Raw genomic sequence first — 17567 nt, forward strand, 5'->3', positions numbered from 1 at the left:
GTGGCAGGATTCTTAGTTCCTGAAGAGGGCTAACACACTGCACTACTCAGTAACCCATGACACTTAAAAACGAGCATTGCCAGGAACCTCAAAAAAGAAGCTAGAAATACTAAATGCAACCCATGACATAATACTGAGAAGATGAAGATTGTTAAGTGGGGACTCCAGCATAAGTGCAGTTCGCCCATTCCCCTGAGCAAAAGCTAATACATAGCCAGAGCCTTCTTATGGTGTTATTGTTCCTCAGGAGTAACACTTAAAATTTTACCCACCCTGAGAGCAAAAGAAACATAGAAGGGAGAGGTGATAAATTTCAAGTACTATCCAAAGAAGAGCAAAATTAAGGTATTCATGAATAAGAGGCCAAAGAAAATATCTTAGGCTCTCTCCAGGGCAGTAAAACTATGGAGTAAAGCTGTGTGTGCATGTGTGGATGCTCCATGGCTTATTTAATGAAGTTCTAAATGCATGCGTTATCTTATATTATCATACCTGTAAAACATTTTATAGAAATTATGACAGAAAGTTATGAAGAGGTGAACAGCCATCTATGACACTAGTATCTGGAATAACTTTCTTCAGTTCTGACCTCTTAATACCAGAATAATGGAGTGAAAACAAAAATCCAGAGAGGGTTGTTAACTATTATTAAACACACTAGATAACTCTCATTCAGTGAAACATTAAAAAAATAATAAATAACATAAAATAAAAGACTGAAAACAAGGATGACAATGAATGGTGCATATTAGGGTTTTTTGTTTACATCTAACGAGGTCTGTAGCTAAGTTCTCCATTTCAGGATGCTTTGTTTAGTATTGCAAAACTGTTGTTCCGAGTCACAGTGTGAACTGAAAATTTCTGGGTTGTTTATAAATGAGCATTCTGAAAATACAATTTCATCCAGGAGCATAAGAATATTTCATATGAGAATTTAGAAACATAATAATACAAAATCAAATAATGTTGAAATGAAACATGATTTCAAAATGAAATACAAGACGGGATTATTTTTTTTGTGTGTGTGTGTTTCTGGAATGTTTTTTCCAATTTTCTTTTGTAATAAAATTATAGTGAATCTGACAGTTTTATAAAGCAATTTTCATTCCAGCAAAAATACATTCTCTACTTGAATTTGGTTTTATTAATAGAGCTGTGGCCAACTATATTCCTACTACTCATTCATTTTAAAAAAAGGAAAGAAAGTAAAAAGGATATCCAACAAAATTATTAGACAAAATATTTAACACCAATAAAAGCAAGTACAGCCGTAAGATGCAATTGAATCCAGAATCTTCATGGGAATCAAAAACAGATGAGGTATTTGAAATGGGTAATGAGCATAGGCAAAGCTGCAGCACAAAGCATTTACAAAAAGAAAGATACCATCCAGTGCATAAGTCTAACATTAACCGATTAGGGAGAAACTTTCTGTACAAGCAAGTTATTCTTGACTGTCTGCTATGGTATTTTATGCACTTTCTGTGAATTTCTGGTGCTCCTCAGAATCAAGTAGTGTATGAATGGATTGCTGGTCTGTTGCTGTTTGGCCTCGTCTCTGTTATTGTGCACCCCAAAAGAAGCAGGGAAGGTACCTTGCAGGCTTCATTGCTGGAAGACCCATTCTCCTCTCACCCTCTGTCCCCAAAGTTTTGCATCTGCTGTTTCAGAATTATTCAAAATTTGACTCACAATGCAACAACTCATTCATCTATAATAATGGTGCCAGGAAAGACCTCTGAAGATATTTTTCACTGAACCACTTCCAGAGGTCCCCAGTTTCCTCTGCTAACATAGGTTTAGCCATTTCATTGTACTTTCTTTACAGTGTTTACCTATTCAGATGACTTTTATGTCATGGTTCGCATGTCTGCTTGTTCCTTTCAGCAGCATTTCCTCTCCTTGTTTAAAACTTGCTGAGTGCCTTCTTACATTTATGAGGGAGCCCATCTACAGTTCAACCAGAACACTGAATATATTATACATTCTGTCATTCTGTTTATTACATGTCCTGGAGAACTGTACTTAATAGTGTGAATTAAAAAAAAAAAAAAAAAAAAAAAAAAAAAGGCAAGAGAATGGCATTACATACTTAAAGGAAAGTATAAAGAGGGAAACACACAAAAGTGCAATTCTTGCAGCCAGTTAGACAGACACACTTATCTATTTCTTCAGCGTTACCTCACAGACAGTAAGACACTTAGCTGCAAAATTTATCAACCATGAGGTCATTAATAAAGCTGGTCAGTCTCATTAGTCACTTTAAAGACGATAATACTCAGTGATAAAGTAAAATGTTAGAAGATAGTTTTGTTATTTGTTAGCAGCTGAGTTATGATTTTGTAGTTTAAAGTATTTTGACAATGCTTTCTTTGAAATTTCTGGCCTATATTTTCAGTCAATGAGCCATTTACATATTTGTCTCTTTCCCTCAAGCTGGCTTTAAGAATCAAGTAATATAGGTGAGTCCTCGCCAAAGAATATACGAGAAAATGAAAGAATTTAGATTTATGGTAAAGCTGGTACAGACTAACTTGGAGGAGGCTCCCCGGGCAAGTAGGCACTTTTCCTTACAAGAAAGCTCTTTAAGCTTGCAAGCTATGGAGAGTTTAACTAATATCCATGGAAAATTCTGATATGAAAGCAGGAAAGCAGCAAAAATTTAAAAGTCTAATTATAAGTTCTGCTATCAACGCTACCTTTTATGCAAGCTCTTAGCTTGTGCCCACTTCGATGTTGTCCAAATTCACACTCGAAGGAGCCAAGGGGGAAGCATCCCTTCACACAGCTGCTGTATGTAATGCATCATAGAACCTGAGTCTGTCTCTGCCACTGGTGGAAAATTGAAATTTGGGATATAAAAAATTCCCTGTGATCAAACCTCAAATGATAAATCCTTACTCCAAATCCTTCTCAGTCTCCTAAATATGTGTTCTGGTGAATATTTCTCTGGACTAAAAAGTCTGCATTAACCTGCAGAGGACTGGTGAGGGCTGCCTTCTCTGAGCCCCCCCACCTCCTGCTCGTCTTCTCACACCTTCTTCAGCAACAGACTCTGACCCAGTGTACAGAAGCTGCTTCTTATCACAGCCCTAAATATACATATCCTTGAGCTACAGGAAAATTGCAATCCAAATTGTGCAAATTGAGGGCTACATCTCTCATAAGCCAGGCAGAAAACTGTTGAACGCTTGAAGCTATATTTTCACAGTTAATGCACACAGCAGATTAGTTTCAAATCAGCTGCCTAATCAGGGTTCCCAGGAAGGCTGCAGGCACATTTTTCGAAGATGAAGAGAAAGGCTTTCCTGCCACTTCAACTACAGTCGTTACGAAATCCCGGGGCGCAGGGCTGGCGCAGGGTGGGTTTCTCCCCAGATGCTTCCTTTTCCTGCATGCCAGGCTGTCGCCTCTCTCCCAGTGAACACTAAATATGCTGTATAACTCCTTACTACACTACTCTTTTTTCTTTTTCTTCTTTTTACTTTCATGGAATAAAATTGACTTCTCCAAATGCTATACCACACAGCAGTATTTTCAAATGTTATTTATCCCAACTAAACAAGGGAAAGAAAGAGGCAGAAAAAAAGCAACACCTTTCGCCACATTTTAAACATGATTATTCCATCATGCACTCCTCCTAATTGTTTAACCTTCTTATGAAGATAATAGGCCACAAAAGGAATCATATAGGTATTTTAAACCAGATTATTAAAAAGTCTCTCAATTTTCTCCTTCAGTTTAAAACTCAAGTATATATGACTGCTCACCATGGGGACCCTATGTAGGACACTGCAGTGTGTAGAACCATCTCTGAAATATATTTCTTCAAACTTGGAAGAAGTCCCTGCAGACTTAAATGAATGTCTCTTCTTCCCAGACACAGAGCTCTCCATGCTGTCTTTATCTGCATGAGGGGTCTGCCTGGGAACAGTTATGGGCCCTTTGCTTCTGGTGCAGAGCAAGCTGCCCAGGAAAGTGTGCAGTAGGGTCTGCCTGCAGTGTGCCCATGCCACCAGAGGTCCCACCCAGGGAAAGGACATAGCAGAAGGACATTCCTGCTAGCTAACCTACCATGTCCTTACCCTGCCAGCAAAGAGCTTCAGTGAGGCTATGACTCTCTGAACCTACCTGATGGTTTCTTGGAGAGCTTTACCAGCTTTTGGGGTTTAGTCTAATTTGTTTCCTTTTCCTCTGCTTTACATAGCCAGAGAGAGTGTGTGAGCCATGTGTTTTGCTGGCATGGAAATAAGCTTCTGTCCCTTGGTCAATCCCTTTGACTAGTGCTATGTTTCTTCCTCTGGTCAAAGACCCCTTCTCTTTGCAGCCCACTGTAAAATTATCTATTCCATCTTCTAGGAAATCCATCATTGTGCCATAAACAAGATGAGTTTGCTATAAAGCTGACACTGGTCTAACCTGCAAAGACACAATTAACATTAATGCCATGCATGACTTTTGCCAAATCCTTGCCTTGTGTCATCACTATGATTGGCATGTTTGCAGCACACATTGCAGGAGCTTGATTTGGTTCACAGCTCTCAGTCATTTTTATGTTCAGACATATAATCTAATGAGGTGAAAATGGAAAGCAGCCCCTGAGCATTTGGCTATTGCTGGGAAAGAATGCAAATTAAATATTTGAAAGAGAGAGTGGGGCACAGGGTGGCGTGTCATGGAGCTTCGGAGTTCCATCAGGTGCCTAGCCAGCTTGCACAGCCTTTGTGTCCACATTGTCTGCCTGCTGGACAGAGCTAAGAGACAGAAGAATGACAGTCTGGGGGAAAGAAAGAAAGACAGTAATTATGGGACGTATGTGATTAGCATGGTAGCCAGAGAAATTAAACCACTAGTCCCAGGAATCTTCCCTTCTATAAGATACCTGTGGTGGAATAGAAAAGCTCCTCACCACAGAGTTCAGCTGGAATCCACTCCCTGCTAGTTTAGCTTGATTGCTTTTTTGGATACCTACTGTGGGGGTTCAGTTCCTTGACCTTCCTTTCTATGGGACTACATTGTCCTGCCATGAAGAAAGGCAGATTAAGAATTTACAGGGATCCTTCCATCACTGGACTCTGACAGGAGTGCTCAGGGAGTTCATTTTTCATGGCTTAAATTGCTTCAGGCCAGCATTCTTATCAAAAAGGTTGGGTTTAATGTAAAACACAGACTTCTTTTACTTTCTTTTTAATTTTAGCTCTGTATAAAACAGCACTACAAATTTCCCTTTGAACAGCAAGTTCCTGAGCTGCCTTCCTTTGAATAACATATAAATTTCAGCTAAACTTTATTGTTCCTGAGTAAATCAGTCTACTTAAGAACTTTATAATTATTATTAGGGAAGCAAAATGTTTTGCATAACAGCTGAAAAGTCTGGAAAATTCTTGGTGATAATTAGACTGGGGATTCATTATTTGTTTGCTCTTTAAAAGGTACCAGCTTACAGAGTAGTTTCCAAACTTTGTCTTTTGGGTGCCTTATGATCTTGACAAGGTTGGAAAGAAAAAGAATTGAAAGTCTGGTAAGCATTAGCTGGCATCCAGGCCGTGCCTTCCAGCAGGATTTTCCCGCACACCTCCCAGCACACAGCGCTATTTCTCCACAGGCACGTTTCCTCCATAACTCCCTGAGGTTCTCGATACACACATGCTGCTCTTCAGTTTGTACCCACCTGCAGACGTGCTGTGCTCCTCTCTGCAAGGGGTCCTCCGGGCACCTGGGAGCATTGGGGAGCTGCTCTCCCCCAGTAGCACCACCAGTGTAGCTAGACTGGGAGCCAAAAGTTTATTCCCCACCCATCCCTTAGGCACTTTGAGCCCACACTTGGTTTGCAAAAAAGCCTGAAACATTAGCTGCCAAGCTTCTGGGTACTCAAAGACAGGAAGCTGTTTCACTTTACAGGGAATAATTAAATATAAATTTGGCAAGAAAGACGGAGTTGGTGTTAGTGCAATTCTGGAGCCTAGTGAGCACTCATTAGAGAGGATCAGACCAAGGTTCCTGACCCTGCTCCAAGGACAGTGTACATAATCTTACATTAAGCCTCCCTGAACAAAGCACATGCAGCAGAGCTAAGGGCGTACCCAGAGCCAGGTGTCCTTCCAACACCACACTTACATGTGCTCTTCCTCTGTTTCTCTGTCCTCTCTCCAGTCAGTCCACACAAAATCAGGCCCTCATGACACCTAGCATAGTGCTGCCATTCTAGGAATATAAGAGCAAAGGCAACAGGGAACTGGAGCTACAGATGAGGAAAGGACCTTTATCCTCATGTGCACTGTCACTTCTACCAAACCTCAGCTGTTCCCTGAAGCTGTTACCAGACTGAGCACGTTGGGTAAGACAGTCTGGAGAACGCTTGTGTACGATTCTTTTTGAGGAGTAGGTCTAAAATAGGCACCAAATGGCTTAGTGCTCTCAAGGCACAGGTAATAGCCAGCTGGAGAATTTTATAGTCAGAGGGAGAGTTTTAACAACAGAAATGTAGGTGCCTAGAGAGTTTAGACACCAGCTGAGCAGAGATTTTGAGGATCTAAATTTTGGACCTAGAGTTAGATCCCGATTGGAATCCAGTCTTAAATTCCTAGGGTGAAATAAAGGCCAACTGAAGTATACAAGAATTTTACTATTGGCTTCAGTAAGGCCAAAAACTCCTTTTTGGAACTAGTATAGGCACACTCATAAAGTATAGTCTACTTGGCAAATGACATGCCATTTGCTCTAGTGCTGTGATCATAAACAATACATACATGCCATAACCAATATTTAATACAGCAGTTATAATTTCCAAAGAAAAATGTCTAAAAACATCCATTTTTGCAAGCACCAATAATATGTTTGCAACCTTCTATGTGTAAACCTTCCTAAAATGTCTGTCAAGCATACTAAAAGTCTAGGGAATCAGTATCACAGTCAAATGGTGTAGATGGATTGTTTCATACTTTGTGGGAAAGACTTGTTTTTCAAATAAAAAGTTTTAAAACTTCAGAGATGTTGATGTATTTTCAGCTAACCAGATGCTGTATACTAACTGTGTGCCAGTATTCTCTCAGTGCTGGAAGAAAAATAGTTGAGACAACATATTTGATGGATTTGTTTAGGGATTTTCTATGCATATGGAAATCATTTGTTTCTCTACTGCAAAGTATGTTTGATTGTTCAGTATCAACATTTAACTAGAAAAAGTAGCTACAGTGCTCCCAGTTGTGTAAAGCACAAGCTAAACTAAACAAAAACTGAAAAGCAGCTTCAGCATATCTCATGCTCATTAAGAGAATAAATGATGAAAAAATTAGCTGATGACAGGTATGCAGATTTTTGTAACTCAACAGTCCAATGTGAGAGTTTGCTTAGTTTAGCTACCCAAAGGGAAATCCTAAAAGACTGATGTGAGTCCACCTACCAATAAATAAATAAATGGGTTGGTGAGCACCAACACATTGTGATAGGAAGTTTCATTGAAGTGTTAGCTATACAATACAATCCCTAAAGAAAGAGATAATATCTTGTATGCATGTTCTCACCACAGAAAAATAACGCTGGTGTAAAAAGTTCCAGGCTTTCTGTTCCAGAGTTTCCCAGACTCAAGAGTCTCAGATGGAAACACAGCCACATGTGGCACACTCCCTGTTCAAGGTCATGCATTACAGGTGATCCAGGACACATTGCATTTATTATGCGCACACCACAGAGATGCATATGCACATCAATTAGGTGTATTCCAGACTGGTTAGATGAGTTTGCATGCATGGATAAATTCTGCACCCTGGCTTCTGCATGTTCAATGCAAATGGACAAATTCTTTATTCTTCACACAGACTTAATTTCCATGCTTGGATTGCCTTGCACGTGTCTTCCAATAGTCCTTTTTTATTATTTCCATAATCTGATGACGGTGAAGAAATTCTTATTTTAAAGAATAAGAATCAGATTTTGAATAAGATTTTGTCATCCTGTTTCACCATAATAGAAGCTGAAAGTTAAAATTACCTCATGATATTTTTTTCTTTCTCTGAGTAGGTTACATGTAACTAACTTTCTGATGCAAATTTCACAAAAGACAAATTCAGAATTCACTTTTTTTTTTTTTCTAGTTATTTTTGCTTCACCATAAGATCTGTTTTCCTGAAAACATTCTCAATAACAAAAAGGCAAAAGCAAATTTCTTTCAGAATTCAGTATCCACACAAAACTGCATATTGCCCAGTTAACTTGTTTTTCATTATTCAAATGCAAGTAATTATTTGCAATCAGGCTATGTAATAATATTTCCTAATATTTCCTAAGGCTTGGTCTTCATGAACCAAAAGACTTGTATATAACTGCTTTATGAAACTTCAGATGTAACAATTTTGCATATATCAAAATATAGCAAAATTAGAAAGAAACCACAACATTTTGATATACACTACAAACAAGTCTGTTTGAGTTTGTACAGAAGAAACAACTAGAAATGGGCTCAGACTACCTGCTAGAATGGGTCTTGAATTAAAATCTCATCACTGAAACTCTGGTTGTGCTCACCAAAACAAACATTTTTAGGATTTAAGACACTGATTGTGACTACATCTACAGCTGTACTGCTCCTGCCATGAGGTGTCTTTTGCCACCCAAGAGCATTGTTCTCACCCTACAGCAAACGTTCTCCTGTGAAGCAGGCAGTTGTCATAAGAAAACTGAACAACAATCAAAGACATCTTAAAGTAGGTATTAAACCACTATGGAATTCAGAGGAAACAACAATATGGATTCCCAGAAGTTCGTTACTAATAGTGTGTCATAGTGTCATAGTGTGTTTGCACTGCTATTTTGATGCCATTATAAATTCACTTTCTGTGAGCATTATAAGGAAATAAACTTTTAAAAGAACAAAAAACAAACAAACAAACAAAAAATTCTACAGCTCAATAATCAAGGTTAAGAAATTAAGAAAAATATTATAGCTCAAAGACTTTCTTTGTAAACTAGTAAAGACAGGTTTAACAAGAACCAGTGATGGCAGCTGAAGCCAGATTAGATGGACTCAATACAGGAGCAGTTAGGTAACATGCAATGGCCTGTGATACACAGAAGGTCAGGCTAGATGATCTAATGTCCCTTCTGGCCTAAATATCTCTGAGTATAGTACTCTGGCAGCCACACAAATGTTGAAAGCAAACTCCAACTCAGCATGTTTTCTGTCAGCCACACTATATCTAGATAGATTTTCATGCCAGGTTTTTAAAAACGTGTCCTGCTGATTGTATAACTGCACCTTATTTCTCTGCATAAAGGAGATAATACTGAAATTCTATGATATTTTAGAGCAATGATAGCTTGCAATCTTCGGTATGCATTTATTTATGAGAATATTTTAGTTTGAACAAATTTAACGTTTTCATCTCTGTCAGCTCCCCAGTAGTTTGCTTTCTGAGTGTAGAAAATATGTTTTTTCTTTCTCTGTGGAATTTTGATTCCTACATTTTATTTATTTTATTTTTTTTTAATTTTTGACAGAACAGTAAGATCAACGAGCCCCATTGACCTGCAGACCAAGCAAAGATCTTAGTTTCTTTCCTCACAAAGGGGTGGACTGAAAAACGTTAAAAGCTGGTAAAACGGCTTCAATGTAGCATGCAGTGCTAAGATGGGGACCTAGGATGATTTTAAAAATGGGGAGAAGAAACAATAATATGAGTAAACAAAGAACTTTTGTAACGAAATCAGAAAGAAAAATAATTCGCTGGTCTTTCCTGATTTAATACAGACATTAATAGAAAGTGCTGTAAGGTTACTGGTTTTAGTCGCTCTTCTATACCCCATTTCCAGAGGAGTCCAGAAATCTTTCCCTTTCTCTCTCCTTCTCACGCTCTCTCTCCCTCTCTCTGAAACTAATGTTTCAAAATAATTTAAATCACATGTAAAAAGACCTTCCAGTTTCAAATTTCCTTTAGAGTAGCCTATTAACTCTAATCACCTCCGATTCATAATTTTGGGTGGCATTTACAGATTTCTGCAAGTATACACAAAATCCATTGAAGATTTTATTAGTCCTGTCTAATAAAAACACATGCTTGAAATAAAACTGCTACTTTATCTAGCCCATAAACTCTGTTTGTCTACTCAGAAGACAAATTGTTAGTAGAAGTCAGTGAAAGCAAAGGTTATATCTGAATAACTGGTACATCTCAAAAAGCTCATAATTTCATCACAAAGCATGCAAAAGGGCAAAGGCTAGCTGTGGTATCCTGCTTGTTATACCATATGGATTTTCTTTTCAAAGCAATTCTGAGATAAAATATTTATAGGCATTAGTCTGTGGTATTAGATTAATACCTGCAATTACAGATAGCGAGACAAGACTGAACAATCTAGCAGGATTTTTTCCACTTCTAGTTACTAGGTATCCGTTAAAGAACTAATGAATAATAACAGAAACATAAACCTGTGCCCACCAATCAGTCTAGCATGCTGACTTAAGGGTTTCACTCATTTTCTCAATAACAATAAAATGTTTACTCCTCAACTTCTGTAGAAAATAAAGTCTCAAAATCAATAGCATATATGTGATGCGTTAAGAATGAGTTAGCTGAGAGATTTCAAAATTTAGCTGCCAGTATGGTGTCACAATTACATGAAGTTGTTCTTAGTGAGGTTCCAGGGAGCTAATATTATTTCAGGTGATATTAAGAAAAATAAATAAATTATCATAAGTAAATAAAAACATATGTACATTTTTATAGTGATAGCAGAAAAACTTAAATGTCTAAAACCAACGCCCTTAAGTCAGACCCAGAAATTGCAGACAGGATCCCAGAAACAAGTGCCTGGAAAGAACTGATGAGTCAGCAGGTGGAAAACTGAGCCTGAACTCTGTGTGTGATCTGTAGCAAAAGGGCTAATGCAATTCTTGAGTGTATAAAGAGGGAACCAGTCCAGGACTGTGGAGATGCAGGCTATCCCTGATGCAACATGGGCCCTATAAACTCTAAAGTGATGTACAATGCTCTACTGCACATTTTAGAAATGAGAGCAAAACAGTGGAGAGGGTGCAGGAAAGAATAGCAAACGCTATTAAAAGACTGGAAAAAAATGCTTTCATATAAAGTTGGTGAGGGAATAAAAAGTGAAGTTAACTGTAGCTTTGTCAGGATATACATTTGGGAGAGGAAAGACACAGCCATAAGGAAATAACTATTTAACATTGAATTAGGTATTAATGGGAAGGAGACCAGACTTCTCCCTCAAATAAATACTGATTTCAATGACCTGCATAGTTGTGCTTAAATTATCTTACTGACAGAGAGTGCAAGTGGAAGTGGTTTCCTGATCCATACCAAACTGTAAGAGAAGGGCATTGGACGTCCCAGTCCCAAAATATCCTCTAGTCTGTACAACATGAGGTTTCAGTGCAGTGAGAACTACCTGAGCCACTGGAGTGGAAAAAAGTGGTTACACCACTTTTGTTACACCAGATACAGGGCATACGTTCTGCAAACCCAATCCAGAAGGTATGGTCAGAAAATAAACACCATTATGTGTGCTGCAACCAGGACATACATTCCTTGGCTTAGTTTCATTCCTGCTGTCTTCAGGAGCCCAGTTCAGCTTCAGCCAGTACATTGGCTCAGATGCCTCAGGTGGCAAAGAAGCTTGATTGGTGTTAACAAAAGCAGCAACAGCTGTTATGGCTACAGAAATTGCATGGCACCAGAGTGTACACACTGAATTTAAAGGACAAAAGTAGGAATTAGGTGGGCTGTAAGCACCTGGGGGTGCAGGTGTACTATGCACTCCACTGTGCATAGTTACCAATAGTTACCCAGCTACCTCTGAGCAAAGTGTCTCCTTCTCTACAGGTTGCAGGGCTCCAGATGGGTGCCAGCAGCTAGTCCATGTTTTGGCACAGATTTGAACACTGAGAGGCCAACCAGAGTTCCCACCTGGCATGCCCAACAAGCTGAAGACAGTTGAACAACCATAGCTGTCCTACTGTGGATTGCACTTCACATTCTTCCTGACCAGATTCAGGTATGTCCTGACACCTCAGCACTCCGTGAGCTTCTCATGTGCTTGCTTTCTGTCCTTCCTCTGTTCTGGGTGTTGGGGCTGCAGGAGGCTCCCCCATGGAAAAGCTTGTCTTTGCTTGTTGGAATGTGCAGAGGATGAACCAATACAATGAACAAAGTCTCTAATTTAATTTTGGTATCCCCAGTGAAAGTAGACTGGCTTCACAAAGCCAGGTGAAGTAATTTCATATTGAATAGTAAAAAATTAGATAGCTTGGCTTAAAAAATAAAAAAGTAATTTCAGTGTTTTTTAAATATTCAGAAAGTTAGATTATTTATTTGTTTGTTTGTTTGTTTGTTTTATGAGAAATATTAAGCCCAGGAACCTGCCTTCAACCCAGCAAAAAACTTTTGATACCATGGTAGAGTTATCTATGAGGAAACTGCAGGACTGAATCCATAGTCTTAAATCAGACTGCTGAGTCTACCAGCAGTTGCAATCTCTAATTTTGCAATCACTAATTCCTTTACTTTTTCCTAGTTCAAACGCAATAGATAAATGAAAGTAGCACCTACCAATAGCATTAAACTTAACAGTTGGTCATTACTTTCATTAAAATTCCTTTTTTTCTAAATTTTAGACTGCAGAAAGAACTTGGCATAAAATCTTCTAGCCTGGAAACAATTTTTATGATTGCAGATTTTCAAAGGGGGATGTTTGGTTATTTTTAAGTTACAGAAACACAAGAAATACATACCTAGCATTTAAGAAGGGGCTTTTCTTGTTACTGTTGTGTTGATTCAACTTGTGCATGGATGGAAATACTGTAAAAGGTATATAGTATATTCATTACAAGACCTAAGATTCCTTCTTTTTTTTTTGACAGAGCACCTGTGTGTGTTTATAAGTGATGTGCAGACACCAGTGAGGGGCCCAACCAGCAGAGACTGAGTCTGGATTCGATCATTCCTTGAATTGAGTGGTTTTGGATGGAGAGATTTAATCTGAGCCCATTTCTTGTAATGTATTTTAAAGGTGAAAGGGCTTTTCTTCTGCCAAGATGAGAGTATAGGGCTGCAGGGATTTGTATTTCTCTTGCAGCTGTAGACATCGCTAACAAATATGGCCTCAATTCTGGAAGCATCCTAGCTGAAGCAGGTCTCTACCGTGACATAGTGCTCCATTACAGCTGGTCTTCAGAGGCAGAGTGAGCCCCACCAGCTGCAGCACGAGGTCAAAGATGACAAAGAGAGCATGTGCAGTAATGTTTCCACACTGGTTTCCTGAACATCCCTGCTGTACAAGCCTTTGTTATTAGTGCCCTCTGTGCCAGGGGGAGATTTTCAGGCTCCAGGGAGTTTATTGGAAAAGGAAGGTACTCACTATGGTTCTTTAAAACTAGATTTTCAATAACATGATAAACATATTACAATAACATGAGCCTCCATGGTCATCAGTACCAAGAGCAGGTGCTCCCCTGAACCCTGTGCCTGCACAGAAGGTGGGGTGGTGGTGGAGGACATCAGAGGGGGATGAGGCAGGCTGTGCTGAGGGACAGAAGCACTCAGTTAAAGCTTATCTTCATATGATTGTTAATTAAGTATCATATTAATATCCTTAAAATCTTAAAATTTACCTTGCAAGCCCGCTGCCTCTGACTGTCACAAAGCTACATAAAGGATGCTTGCACTTTGTTCTGATCAACCAAAAAAGCTAAGGCAAAACCCACCTTCTCAGAAACATTTTCTTGCAAAAGCTTCAGAATGAAACCTGATGGAAAAATCACCAATTTTCTATTGTGGCATAGCCATGGGTTTCATTATATGATTTCTTATTCATTGTTGAATTTGAAATCTTCTTTTACCCTATTTTTTTCCCAAGAAAATGAGAAATCACTATGAAAGGATTCTATGCAATCAATTGAACAGCTGTCCCAGAGAAGTTTTTTTTTTTTTTTCTTTTCAATATGTCTTATGAGGTAAGGAATGAGTTTCATGAAAGAAAAGCTTCTTAGGGACATTCTTATTACAAAAAAGAGGTTATTTCAACTCTGACGATTATATTACCAGCAATTATATATACGTATAAATCTATTATCTACCTGTGTACAGACATACACATTTATACACATGCATATACATGCACTTCAAAAACTATACTTACTCATGTTTGCTCTTGAAAAAGAGATACGCTATGAAGGTAAGTTCATGTGTAACATTGATTGAAGTTTGCTCTCCCTGTAGTTAAAATGCAGGAAGCATGTGATGCAACATCCTACAGTCTGTGCTACTTCTGACTAGCTCATATTGAATACAAGCTCTGTTAAGTTGAAAGGATTTCTGGTTTGTTTCAACTTGAAAGTGATTTAATATGAGGCCCAGAGAGAAAATCTGTCTCAGTAATCAAATTATAACAAGTAAGGATTAAAAGTATTAAGAAGTTTAAGCAATCTTTTAGCTGCCCTGTGTTCTTGAGGTCATTTGAAGCTGGCTGTGGGAATAAGTAAAATAAAATAACAAGAGAGGGAAAAAACAAAGTATTATAGAAGTGAATCAAAGAGTGTCCTTCAGGATTAGATTATGGTACAAGAAAGGGACTGAAACATTTTCCAGGATCCTTAATTAATTTTCCTTAGGGAAACATAATTTTAAAAGGGTATTTTAACAGCAATCTTTCTTTTCTTTCTTTCTAAACTGGATATACTAATACTTAAAAATTGAATGTTTTTACTTTATATATATATATATATGTGTGTGTGTGTGTGTGTACATATAAGCCATAAATGCTGATAAAGTCCACTAACTCACAAAATAGTGTTCTTCAAATAAGCAATGGTAGGGACTATGTACATGGTCTTATTTGATGTATACGTATGAAGATATATATACGAGCATATTCATCCTAAATCTTTGGTGGCAAATGCATCAACTTCAAACAACTTTATAGCAACTTATGTAAGTGTACTGGTGGTGCCTTGTTCCAAAGGACTGCCATGTCTACTTTCGCAGGTCTGTTTTTAACCTTAACAAAGAGACAAACTGAACCAACTCACTACTAAAGGTACTGAAGGCATTTCCAACTTGATGCAGGAAAGATCTGAGATGATGTTACAAGGAAATAAACAGAAGTTTTTCTTCTGTCTTTCTGAACCTGTTTTCCTTTCAGTTTGTAGCGCCTTTCCTGAGGCCTAAAATATCTTAATGTCCCTGCAAACATCTGGTGGATACTTTGAGGTGGATCCTATTAACAACCTGCACCAGGGAAGCTAATGATGAGGTGGGAAAGGTGAGAACTTGCAAATACAATTAATTCCCTCAAATTAATTTTGTCAAGATAAAGAAGAAACATATAAAGTCGTTTTTGCTTTATTCTGATGTTCTGTATCCAAGATAATTATTTAAACAACTCATTCTGAATACCTGTCTATACATTATGTCCTCTCAAATGCATATGTATGGATAACTGTTGTGTATGCCAGAGATTTACTTTACACTAATGGATCAGGTCTAAACAATTGTGCTCAAAAGGTGCTGTCACCCCCTGACATCCCCATGTCCACCACTATCCACCTTGCCATGCTGTCACCTGGTCTTCAGAAATGCTCTTCAGTCCCCTGAGGGACCTCCCTTGAACTGAAGGCTTATGACCTGCATGTTGCCTTGTCACTGTGCAAAAGGAGAGGAAAGGGAAGAGCAGGGCACTGTGCCCATTTATTAATAACTAAATATTCTAATTAGGTTGCGATGTGGGAATAGTGGACATCTGATCTTAGTTAGTGTTTTTAGAGCAAATGAGAACTTGTTTGCATGATTAAAAAGAAAACCCTTCAAATTAGGTAACACCAGCCAAAATACACTGTGCAAGCTGGTCTCTAGATTTGGTTGCTAAGTCTTCAAAAAGCAGCTGTGAATTAATATTATGTTGCCCAGAGAGGCTGTGGAGTCTCCCTCCCTGGAGATCTTAAAAAGCCACTTCAGCATGGTCCTCAGTGCCCTGCTCTGGTTGTCCCTGTTTGAGCTGGTGAGTGGGAGAAGGTGACCTCCAGAGGTCCCTTCCCACCTCGGCTGTTCTGTGATTTTCTATCTTTGCATTCTCTTCCTCAAGAAAACAATGAGTATATTCAGTACTACGCAGGTACATGGGTGAAAGACTGTTCATAAAACAGGAGCAGATGAAATCAGTGTTGGATTGTGCAGACATCTCTGGACACAGCTGAGTCCATGGTCTCAGGAGAGCTAGGTGCACCATCAAGCTGACGAGGCAGTACAGAAAGTCAGTTGTTTCCAAAGGCAGCAAGCTATGTTCTCCTGCTTTCCTCATTTTATTTATTTATTTATTTATTTATTTTTAATTATTCTTCTTACAGGTTGAGCATATAACTGATTTAGCTTCTGACACATAAATCCAGCCAGTCATTTTCTTCCACAGTGGCTTTAACTCCATCATCCATGTATTTTAAATCAAGGTATTACTGCCTAGGCAAATTCCAAAAGAAAGTCTCCAAGGGATGGTGTCTGATGCACATGGCAAGTCTTTGACCAGCAAGCAACATTTTTCTTGGTCATAGCCCCAAAATCTGAAAATCATCAACCTGTTTCAGACAGACTTTTGCTAAGTCATTTGTTATGGAAACTTTGCCCCATGTATTCCTCTGACTGGCAGAGATAATAGTGAATGTCTTTTCTAACAAATGTGTAGTGTTGACAGTATCTCTTTAAACTTATTATGTTAGATTGTGAAAATATGGTTACTTTAAAAAAAAAAAAAAAATCACATTTGTTTCTTACCTAAACATTTTATCTTTAGTAGCTGTGTGGTTGATATGTTCCCAGTTTGGAAAATAAAGCTCAGCAGAGGCTGCTGTTAATTTTTGAGTAAATACATACACAAAACTTTATGTTGATGTGTTCCTCTAGAGCAACAAGAAATGCCCTGTCCTATCTAGGTTGCACATGACTACCTGAATTTCACAGTGTTTTCTCATTTTGATCAGCCTGAATTCCATTTTGGAAAGTCCTTGGTTGTGAAAGGAATTGGGTCCATGCCTGCTGAATTCAAGATGAAGTTGTCAGTAGATCTTTGTTGGACAATGACTTAGAGGAGTTTTCCATAAGTTAAATGTACTGATTGTTTAGTGCTCACAAGGAGTTACAAAGCATCCTCATTGCAGGGGAAATTGGCTGAGATAAAAGCTTTTGATTACATCTAAGGGGTGTAGAGAAGGGAAAACATCTCAATTTTTAAGCATACTGGGGGCATACCCTACAGATCTTTTTCATTCAGTTTTTACCAGTGATTTCAGGAAAACTGCTTTGGACAGCATGGGGCTTGGTTTACTCTACTTATCCAAAGAATAGAACTGAAATCCAAAGATATTTGGTCTATGGAAGAGGGTGTTTTCAAATGCCCTACAGTCTACCACCATAAGAAGAAAATACTCAATAGATGTCTAGCAGACATTCAATTCCTTTTCTTTCTAACCCCAATATCTATCACACCTTTCACACTCTGATCTGAGTGCAGTATAAACTGTGTACCCAGAGATTCTCACACACTTGCCACCACCTGCAATTTGACTC

At 38.4% G+C, this 17567-nt stretch overlaps 1 long non-coding RNA gene across 5 annotated transcripts; it reads left to right on the forward strand.

Moving 5' to 3' along the window:
- The first annotated feature begins 11672 nt into the window (after positions 1-11672).
- LOC137854276 (uncharacterized) lies at positions 11673-16780 on the forward strand. 5 transcript variants are annotated; one of them, XR_011095054.1, is made up of 5 exons: positions 11673-11732; positions 11838-12009; positions 12875-13363; positions 15154-15273; positions 16355-16780. It is a non-coding gene; the product is annotated as an uncharacterized lncRNA (long non-coding RNA). The 5 variants fall into 5 exon arrangements; XR_011095057.1 differs by lacking the exon at positions 11673-11732 and having other exon boundaries at positions 11741-12009; positions 12875-13007; positions 13090-13363; XR_011095053.1 differs by lacking the exon at positions 11673-11732 and having other exon boundaries at positions 11741-12009.
- Positions 16781-17567: the final 787 nt, after the last annotated feature.

Source organism: Anas acuta, chromosome 3, assembly GCF_963932015.1.
Source record: "Anas acuta chromosome 3, bAnaAcu1.1, whole genome shotgun sequence".
Lineage (NCBI taxonomy): Eukaryota > Metazoa > Chordata > Aves > Anseriformes > Anatidae > Anas > Anas acuta.